Source organism: Euprymna scolopes, chromosome 36 (genome assembly GCF_053919585.1).
Source record: "Euprymna scolopes isolate OS-2025 chromosome 36, ASM5391958v1, whole genome shotgun sequence".
Classification (NCBI taxonomy): Eukaryota; Metazoa; Mollusca; class Cephalopoda; order Sepiida; family Sepiolidae; genus Euprymna; species Euprymna scolopes.
Window position 1 is genome coordinate 75,152,496 of NC_136517.1, and position 11,728 is coordinate 75,164,223.

The window sequence follows — 11,728 nt, forward strand, 5'->3', positions numbered from 1 at the left end:
AACCGATTAGATGACTTGCAAAAACGGCAATGCAAAAAAACCGACCCCTCCTTGTAGAAAGCTTCCCAGTTTAGGGTGAAGAAATTAATGTTTTTGACCAATTTTTCGGTATTTGTCGTTTGGAGGGTTGAGCTTTAAAACCATACTGATTTCATGAAAATCTGTCGCATCTGTCAAGTTTTTACAAACAAACAAACAAACAAACATACATTTTGCCCTTTATATAGTAGACTAGCGAGGGTGCCCGGGAGTTTGTAGGTGTGTGTTGGGGGGAGGGGTAGTTCACTGGTAAAAAATATGCATATGCAAATGAATGTGAGATGATGTCACTGGTAAAAAATATGCATATGAAAATGCATGTGAGATGATGTCACTGGTAAAAAATATGCATATGCAAATATATGTGAGATGATGTCATTGGTAAAAAATGTTCATATGCAAATGAATGTGAGATGATGTCACTGGTAAAAAATATGCATATGAAAATGCATGTGAGATGATGTCACTGGAAAAAAAATATGCATATGCAAATATATGTGAGATGATGTCACTGGTAAAAAATATGCATATGCAAATGATTGTGAGATGATGTCACTGGTAAAAAATGTGCATATGCAAATGAATGTGAGATGATGTCACTGGTAAAAAATATGCATATGCAAATATATGTGAGATGATGTCATTGGTAAAAAATGTTCATATGCAAATGAATGTGAGATGATGTCACTGGTAAAAAATATGCATATGCAAATGAATGTGAGATGATGTCACTGGTAAAAAATATGCATATGCAAATATATGTGAGATGATGTCACCGGTAAAAAATATGCATATGCAAATGAATGTGAGATGATGTCACCGGTAAAAAATGTTCATATGCAAATGCATGTGAGATGATGTCACTGGTAAAAAATATGCATATGCAAATGAATGTGAGATGATGTCACTGGTAAAAAATATGCATATGCAAATGCATGTGAGATGATGTCACTGGTAAAAAATATGCATATGCAAATGAATGTGAGATGATGTCACCGGTAAAAAATGTTCATATGCAAATGCATGTGAGATGATGTCACTGGTAAAAAATATGCATATGCAAATGAATGTGAGATGATGTCACTGGTAAAAAATGTGCATATGCAAATGCATGTGAGATGATGTCACTGGTAAAAAATATGCATATGCAAATGCATGTGAGATGATGTCACCGGTAAAAAATGTTCATATGCAAATGCATGTGAGATGATGTCACTGGTAAAAAATATGCATATGCAAATGAATGTGAGATGATGTCACTGGTAAAAAATATGCATATGCAAATGCATGTGAGATGATGTCACTGGTAAAAAATATGCATATGCAAATGAATGTGAGATGATGTCACTGGTAAAAAATATGCATATGCAAATGAATGTAAGATGATGTCACTGGTAAAAAATATGCATATGCAAATGAATGTGAGAGGATGTCACTGGTAAAAAATATGCATATGCAAATGAATGTGAGATGATGTCACTGGTAAAAAATATGCATATGCAAATGAATGTGAGATGATGTCACTGGTAAAAAATATGCATATGCAAATGAATGTGAGATGATGTCACTGGTAAAAAATATGCATATGCAAATGAATGTGAGATGATGTCACTGGTAAAAAATATGCATATGGAAATGAGTGTGAGATGATGTCACTGGTAAAAAATATGCATATGCAAATGCATGTGAGATGATGTCACTGGTAAAAAATATGCATATGCAAATGAATGTGAGATGATGTCACTGGTAAAAAATATGCATATGCAAATGAATGTGAGATGATGTCACTGGTAAAAAATATGCATATGCAAATGAATGTGAGATGATGTAACCGGTAAAAAATATGCATATGCAAATGCATGTGAGATGATGTCACTGGTAAAAAATATGCATATGCAAATGAATGTGAGATTATGTCACTGGTAAAAAATATGCATATGCAAATGCATGTGAGATGATGTCACTGGTAAAAAATATGCATATGCAAATGAATGTGAGATGATGTCACTGGTAAAAAATATGCATATGCAAATGCATGTGAGATGATGTCACCGGTAAAAAATATGCATATGCAAATGAATGTAAGATGATGTCACTGGTAAAAAATATGCATATGCAAATGAATGTGAGAGGATGTCACTGGTAAAAAATATGCATATGCAAATGAATGTGAGATGATGTCACTGGTAAAAAATATGCATATGCAAATGAATGTGAGATGATGTCACCGGTAAAAAATATGCATATGCAAATGCATGTGAGATGATGTCACTGGTAAAAAATATGCATATGCAAATGAATGTGAGATTATGTCACTGGTAAAAAATATGCATATGCAAATGCATGTGAGATGATGTCACTGGTAAAAAATATGCATATGCAAATGAATGTGAGATGATGTCACTGGTAAAAAATATGCATATGCAAATGCATGTGAGATGATGTCACCGGTAAAAAATATGCATATGCAAATGAATGTAAGATGATGTCACTGGTAAAAAATATGCATATGCAAATGAATGTGAGAGGATGTCACTGGTAAAAAATATGCATATGCAAATGAATGTGAGATGATGTCACCGGTAAAAAATATGCATATATGAAAATGCATGTGAGATGATATCACCGGTAAAAAATATGCATATGCAAATGAATGTGAGATGATGTCACCGGTAAAAAATATGCATATGCAAATGAATGTGAGATGATGTCACTGGGAAAAAATATGCATATGCAAATGAATGTGAGATGATGTCACTGGTAAAAAATATGCATATGCAAATGAATGTGAGATGATGTCACTGGTAAAAAATATGCATATGCAAATGAATGTGAGATGATGTCACCGGTAAAAAATATGCATATGCAAATGAATGTGAGATGATGTCACCGGTAAAAAATATGCATATGCAAATGAATGTGAGATGATGTCACCGGTAAAAAATATGCATATGCAAATGAATGTGAGATGATGTCACCGGTAAAAAATATGCATATGCAAATGAATGTGAGATGATGTCACTGGGAAAAAATATGCATATGCAAATGAATGTGAGATGATGTCACTGGTAAAAAATATGCATATGCAAATGAATGTGAGATGATGTCACCGGTAAAAAATATGCATATGCAAATGAATGTGAGATGATGTCACCGGTATAAAATATGCATATGCAAATGAATGTGAGATGATGTCACCGGTAAAAAATATGCATATGCAAATGAATGTGAGATGATGTCACCGGTAAAAAATATGCATATGCAAATGAATGTGAGATGATGTCACCGGTAAAAAATATGCATATGCAAATGAATGTGAGATGATTTCACCGGTAAAAAATATGCATATGCAAATGCATGTGAGATGATGTCACCGGTAAAAAATATGCATATGCAAATGAATGTGAGATGATGTCACCGGTAAAAAATATGCATATGCAAATGAATGTGAGATTATGTCACTGGTAAAAAATATGCATATGCAAATACATGTGAGATGATGTCGCTGGTAAAAAATATGCATATGCAAATTCATGTAAGATGATGTCACTGGTAAAAATTGTGCATATGCAAATGCATGTGAGATGATGTCACTGGTAAAAACTGTGCATATGAAAATGCATGCGAGATGATATGACTGGAAAAAAATTGTGCAAATTTAAAATTCATGTAAGATGATATCACTGGTAAAAATTGTGCATATGCAAATGCATGTAAGATGATGTCACTGGTAAAAAATGTGCATATTAAAATGCATTTGAGATGATGTCATTGGTAAAAAATGTGCATATGCAAATTCATGCGAGATGATATCACTGGTAAAAATGTTCATATGAAAATGCATGTGAGATGATATCACTGGTAAAAAATGTTCATATGAAAATGCATGTGAGATGATATCATTGGTAAAAATGTTCATATGAAAATGCATGTGAGATGATGTCACTGGTAAAAAATGTGCATATGCAAATGCATGCGAGATGATATCACTGGTAAAAAATGTGCATATGCAAATGCATGTGAGATTATGTCACTGGTAAAAAATGTGCGTATGCAAATGCATGCGAGATTATGTCACTGGTAAAAAATGTGCATATGAAAATGCGTGCGAGATTATATCACTGGTAAAAAATGTGCATATGAAAATGCATGTAAGATGATATCACTGGTAAAAAATGTGCATATGCAAATGCATGTAAGATTATGTCACTGGTAAAAAATGTGCATATGCAAATGCATGTGAGATGATATCACTGGTAAAAAATAGGCATATGAAAATGCCTGTGAGATGATGTCACTGGTAAAAATGTGCATATGAAAATGCCTGTGAGATGATGTCACTGGTAAAAATGTGCATATGCAAATGCATGTGAGATGATATCACTGGTAAAAAAACTGTGCATATGCAAATGCATGTGAAATGATATCACTGGTAAAAAATGTGCATATGCAAATGCATGTGAGATGATATCACTGGTAAAAAATATGCATATGCACATGCATGTAAGATGATGTCACTGGCAAAAAAATGTTCATATACAAATGCATGTGAGATGATGTCACTGGCAAAAAAATGTTCATATACAAATGCATGTGAGATGATGTCACTGGCAAAAAAATGTTCATATACAAATGCATGTGAGATGATGTCACTGGTAAAAAAATGTTCATATACAAATGCATGTGAGATGATGTCACTGGCAAAAAAATGTTCATATACAAATGCATGTGAGATGATGTCACTGGCAAAAAAATGTTCATATACAAATGCATGTGAGATGATGTCACTGGTAAAAAAATGTTCATATACAAATGCATGTGAGATGATGTCACTGGCAAAAAAATGTTCATATACAAATGCATGTGAGATGATGTCACTGGCAAAAAAATGTTCATATACAAATGCATGTGAGATGATGTCACTGGCAAAAAAATGTTCATATACAAATGCATGTGAGATGATGTCACTGGTAAAAAAATGTTCATATACAAATGCATGTGAGATGATGTCACTGGCAAAAAAATGTTCATATACAAATGCATGTGAGATGATGTCACTGGCAAAAAAATGTTCATATACAAATGCATGTGAGATGATGTCACTGGCAAAAAAATGTTCATATACAAATGCATGTGAGATGATGTCACTGGCAAAAAAATGTTCATATACAAATGCATGTGAGATGATGTCACTGGCAAAAAAATGTTCATATACAAATGCATGTGAGATGATGTCACTGGTAAAAAAATGTTCATATACAAATGCATGTGAGATGATGTCACTGGTAAAAAAATGTTCATATACAAATGCATGTGAGATGATGTCACTGGCAAAAAAATGTTCATATACAAATGCATGTGAGATGATGTCACTGGCAAAAAATGTGCATAGGCAAATGCATGTGAAATGATGTCACTGGTAAAAAATGTTCATATACAAATGCATGTGAGATGATGTCACTGGTAAAAAAATGTTCATATACAAATGCATGTGAGATGATGTCACTGGCAAAAAAATGTTCATATACAAATGCATGTGAGATGATGTCACTGGCAAAAAAATGTTCATATACAAATGCATGTGAGATGATGTCACTGGCAAAAAAATGTTCATATACAAATGCATGTGAGATGATGTCACTGGCAAAAAAATGTTCATATACAAATGCATGTGAGATGATGTCACTGGCAAAAAAATGTTCATATACAAATGCATGTGAGATGATGTCACTGGCAAAAAAATGTTCATATACAAATGCATGTGAGATGATGTCACTGGTAAAAAAATGTTCATATACAAATGCATGTGAGATGATGTCACTGGCAAAAAAATGTTCATATACAAATGCATGTGAGATGATGTCACTGGCAAAAAATGTGCATATGCAAATGCATGTGAAATGATGTCACTGGTAAAAAATGTTCATATGCAAATGCATGTGAGATGATGTCACTGGTAAAAAAAAGACTGCAAAGGAGAAAGAGCACATTAGACAAATAATGGATGACCATTCTAAAGGATAGACATCAGAAAGATGAGCACGTTTGCAATCAAGTTTTTTTGGAAAGTACTTGGAAATAAATGTTGTTACAAAAAAAAGAGTCGAGTTATTATCTGTCTTATGTTTCTTTCGACGCAGATTGCATCCAATGTGTTGGGTCCCATGTGTAAATGTGTGTAAGAACTATGCATTTATCCTGCTTACTTAGACTGTGTTTTAATATTGCAGGTTTAACACCACCTCCATATATATATATATATATATATATATATATATATATATATATATATATATATATATATATATATATGTGACACTTCTGTCACCCGCGTGTCGTCTAGTGGTGGAACGCTCCCTGATCGTTGGTCTCCGTGTCTCCTTGATGAGAATGTCAGCAGCCAGTACCTGAAAGAGACTCGTCAAGTGCTTCTGCAATCATGCAAAACAAATTAAAAAGACAAGTCGATACTTGTTTTTTTTTTCTTATGCAAAATTCCTTTTTATTCATAAAAGGTTACAATCGTTGTTTCGTAATTCGCTATTAAGTTAGGGACTGGCCGTTTGTTAACTGCAAAGTTATTTCTTTTTCGATAAAAACTAAATAGCTACGGGACAGGGTCAATCAATGAGGCAATCGGCTTTTTCGCTCGTACGAGCCCAGGGGAGCAGATTTCTCTCTCTATGTCTGCCTGTCTCTGTGTGTCTTGCGCTCAAAACTCGCTGCTTATATTGTGGGGGCGGGAGCTATATATTCTTCCTGATCGTCTTCTTTTTTTTTTCTCTCATTCGGCCCTTTAGCCAATCAGGATGCCGGAACCGCTGTCACTCAAATCTTCACCAGGCGGCCTATGCCCAAAAAAGGGGCTGTTTTTTCTTCTTCTGTTGGCAATCGAGTAGAATAGGCGGACCCCCAATCTCAGCCGGCGTGTGCCTAATGGAATTTGACGGGCCATTAAAACCAGAATGGTTTCGTTCAATTAACTTTGAGGGATCATAAAAATGAACCAAATCCAACTCCACAAAGGCCACGTGTCTTTCCAATAGAGGCCACCTACCCACCCGGGAGCAGCCAACAATGGTCGCTTTGTAAATTGGAATTTCATTGGTATCCTTCCGCGACTCACGTATTTGGCGATCGGCGCTGGGCTGTCAGGGTCAATTAGCGTTTACCGCTTTCTTGGCCAAAAGAAGTATCCTTCACAAATACCACTCTGGCCTTATCTACCTTTTTTTCCTTTTTATTTTTATTGTTTTTGTTTACAACTGGGTTTTTTTTCTACGCCTGTCGTCTGCCCCACCACTACCTCTTTTCTCGGTCGCATGTTGCCTCTGTCAGTGTCTATCCCGTTGGGTGCATTTAGCTTGCAATTTACTGCACCTTCGAGCCTGTCTCATATATATATATATATTGCCAAGTTACACATGAATCCCCTCTTGAAAACGGCACAGACACGTTATCTCTTCCTCCTCTACAAACATACCCACAATAGAAACTTAATCTATATAACTACATAAGCGCAAATGTCAAATCCCACACATATATTGGTGCAACAGAAAATCTAATAAAACTGAGCATATCCAACCATTTAAACTCCTTTAGTAATGAGAATGCAAATAGCAATAAAGGCACCTCCCTAACAACTCTAATTAAAAACCTCTCACGCAGGAAAATTCTTAACTCACTAAAATTGAATATATTGAAAAAAATCGAACTCCTACACCCCAAGATCTAAATCCTGTAATCTTTGCATTTCAGAAGCTGTTGCAATAATAACATACCCTAAAGCCACAATAAATGTCAAAAATGAGCTAATCTCGTTATGCCAACACAGGAAAACATCAAGTATAGCCAGTTCAAAATTACTTAAGTCACCTTACTTAAAGTAGCATTAACAATATGCATGTATATATATATATATATATATATATATATATATATATATATATATATATCAATAATATACAGGAATACACGCGTATACCTTAAGTTAGCACACTCTAAATGATGTAACCGTAGCAAACCATTTGTGCATGCAGATATATTGGGACAACTTTCCCAATCTGGAGGAACTGCTATTATGACACTATTGGTGTCATGAATGCATGCAGCGAGGTGTATATTGCGGTGAGAGGGGGTGGTTGACCGGACGGGATAGAGGAAGAGAGGGCAGAAGAGGGGGTGTTGATGTCTGATTGGGACAAAACAGAAATGTCTATGGGAGCATCCAAACGGGATATCAATTATCCGTTCTTTTCTCTGGTTTAAATACGGTCTATAGGTTTGTGTGTTGTACAAAATATATTTTAGATAGATGGATAGGTTTTTCTTAGCCATCAGCTAATCATCGCTGCCTGCAATAGAATATGGGTTAGAAATGTCTGCATATATTTGGACATGAAATGATAATGAATTCACAAGTATATATATATATATATATATATATATATATATATATATATATATATATATATATATATATATATATATATATATATATTTCTCTTTTTTATTTTCTTTGTTTTATTTTAATGAATAGAACCAAAGAATGAACAGGTAATATATACAAAATCAAAAAATAAAAATTAAATAAAAAATAACAATAATAGTTCAGTTCAATAAGGCTTCTTTCTTTCTTTTTTTTTTTCTTGAGCTCTCAACAGCGAATCAAAACGGATTTACAACCAAAAAGAATAGAGTTATTCCCCTTTTACCATCGATTTTGCTTTTTATATTTCTTTCATACGATGAACTTTTCTTTTTGTCAAGCATTAACGAAATCTGAATTTTCGTATTTTTGATATTCCTCTTAAAGAGATCAGATATTTCCTTTATTATTTATAATTTATAAATGGAAAGAGTTAAATATGAACCAACCTTTGTTTTACGCTGAAGGACAACAATAATATACAATTTCTGTATTTTTCGTGATATTCATTTTTATCAGCGGAGTTTTCTTCAACGGGCTCCTGTCTGCAACTCATCTGGCGTTTAAAGTTTTTAACGCCTAGCCTTTTCTGAATGAGACGCTGGATACGGTTTTTTCTTTCTGAATTTTATATATATCAACGTTTTTCTTTTCTTCTTCAAAAATTTTTGGGTTTGTATTACTGTACACATAGATGCGAAAAAGTTGTCAAAAAACAAATATATAACAAATAAATGTTATCAAAGGCAAGATAAGTTACTTTTCTACCAAACTGGATATATTTTTCGTGTTTTTATTCAATGTAACATGTTTATTCAGCTCGAAAACCATACAGTGTTTACTGATGTATTGGAACATTCAAGATGGCGTCTTATTCTCTCTTTAACACGGTAAGTTTGGGAAAAGGTATTATAAATAAAAAACCGGATAAAATACTGTTAAAAACTCGCTCAATATATGTTACCGTGAAATAGGTTGACATATATTCGGCGGGTTTTTAATAGTATTTTGTATAGTTTTTTATTTATAACACCTATTCCCAAACTTACTGTGTTAAAGAGGGTGTGAGACGCCATCTTGAATTTTCCAATACATCGGTAAACACTATGTTTTTCGAGCTGAATAAATATGTTACATTGAATAAAAACACAAAAATATATCCAGTTTGGTAGAAAAGTAACTTATCTTGCCTTTGATAACATTTATTTGTTATATATTTGTTTTTTGACAACTTTTTTTAATCTATGTGTACAGTAATACAAACCCAATTTTTTTTTTTATTTCACTCTTAGATATCGCCGTTTTTGGTATGGTAACGACATATTAGATTTATTTATTTATTATTTTTATTCATACGATATTGATAATACTTCAATTATCGTCACAGTAAATTTCACACATCTTTTTCGTGTGAAATCTTTTGGTAAGTTTTACGTCCGTTGTTTGTTTCTGTTTTTACGTTAAGACTTCACGTGTGACAACAATTGTTCTTAATAAAAATTAAATTCCTACTCTCCTGGGCAACGTCCGGTAGGCTTGATAGTATGAAATAAAACAAAAGTAGCAATTTATTTGATAAATAAGGTTTATTAGAAATAATAATACAAAAAATAGAAGCGAATAAAATTTAAATAATAAAAAAAAAAAAAATGAATATCACAGTTTTTAAAAAAAATTATTTTGATTTGTATGTATTTTTCTCTGGATGGTACCATAATTTTTGACTTTTGAACAAATCACCTTGTCTCAGAGAAGTCTCTTTCGGATTATTTCGACTAGTAAATCAATATTATAAAAAATAACATAACATTCCAGGCGAGTACAGTAGAACAGTAGAACGAATAATCCAAATATTATGAATTATCAATTTTCACCTAAAATATTCAGAAACCAATCTCTTCCGATTGACATTTTTTTTATCATAAAGAAATCGAGATTTAACCGCAGCGATGTGAGGTACAAACATATTATTTAGAATTTAATGAATTTAGGAAAACTCGTCCCTGGAAAACTGATTCCTGAAAAACTCATCCCCGGAAAACTGGTTCATTTTTGCTAGGTAGGAAAACTGGTCCCTTATTGAATAAATATTGATTGAAACCACATTTTATGACCGTTCTTAAAGGAGATATTGTTTTTAAAAGAGATTACACATCCCATAATATTAAAAAAAAATTACTTGTTTACTGTTGTTTTAAAAAAATAAAATTGATTTTTCTACCTAGCTTTGTAAGGTTTTAGTGGTTCAACTTATTTTATAGAGTTTATTTAGTTTTAAAAACAGTAATCTCGAATGTTACTTTTGAGCAAAACATGCCCGACATGAGATAATCACGTCTTAGGAGTCTCGATAATCGCTCAAAAATAGAAAATTAAAGAAAATACTGAGGTAAATATAGTTTTAAAAGGACCCCCCCCCCTTAAAAAGAAAATAATTTTGTATATTTTTTAGGTAATGTCCATGATCACTGCTCGGGGAAAAAATCAATCAAACCGGAAGTAGGGACGGTAATTATGTAACGAAACCGAACGAAAAACTAAACCATATATTTATTTAAAAAATTACTTTAGTTTTTAAGATTTTTTGTGTTATTACGAAACAAAAAGAAAAGAAAAGAAAAGAAAAACACTTCTTGTATTATCAAATAATAAAATAAATATTTTATTTAGAAAAATTAATTTAGTTTTAAAACTTTTTGTGTTCACGAAACAACAAAAAGGACTTCTGCAGTATGTGGACGGCGGCCATCTTTTCTTGGTGGGTTTTACTAAACTGTCGGCGGGTCGCGTTTCCCAATCAAAAAACATTTAAATTGTTAAATTGTTGTTGACCCTTCAAAGTTGCTTTAATTAAAAATATTTCATTTAAATTATTTATGTTCGAAAAAAAAAACTATTTTACTTTATAAAACTCCAATGTTGCTTTCATTACAATAGTTTTATTAAAATTATATTTTCTTACGCAAACTTTTAAATAAATGTTTTTATAATTATATATTTATGCATTTTTATAAATTAAATGTTTTAGTTTTCAAATATTTTTCTATTCGGAAAAAAATTTGTTTGTTTGTTTGCTGTGTTATTTAACCAAGAAGAAATTGGAGTTATCGCCCCTAACAATAGCCACCGTCTACATACTGCAGAAGTACCCCGAAATGACTTTTAAACAAAAAAATGTTATATTACCAAATAATGAAATAAATATTTTATATAATAATTTAATATTAAATAACACAATAATTATTTTAACTAAATTAATTC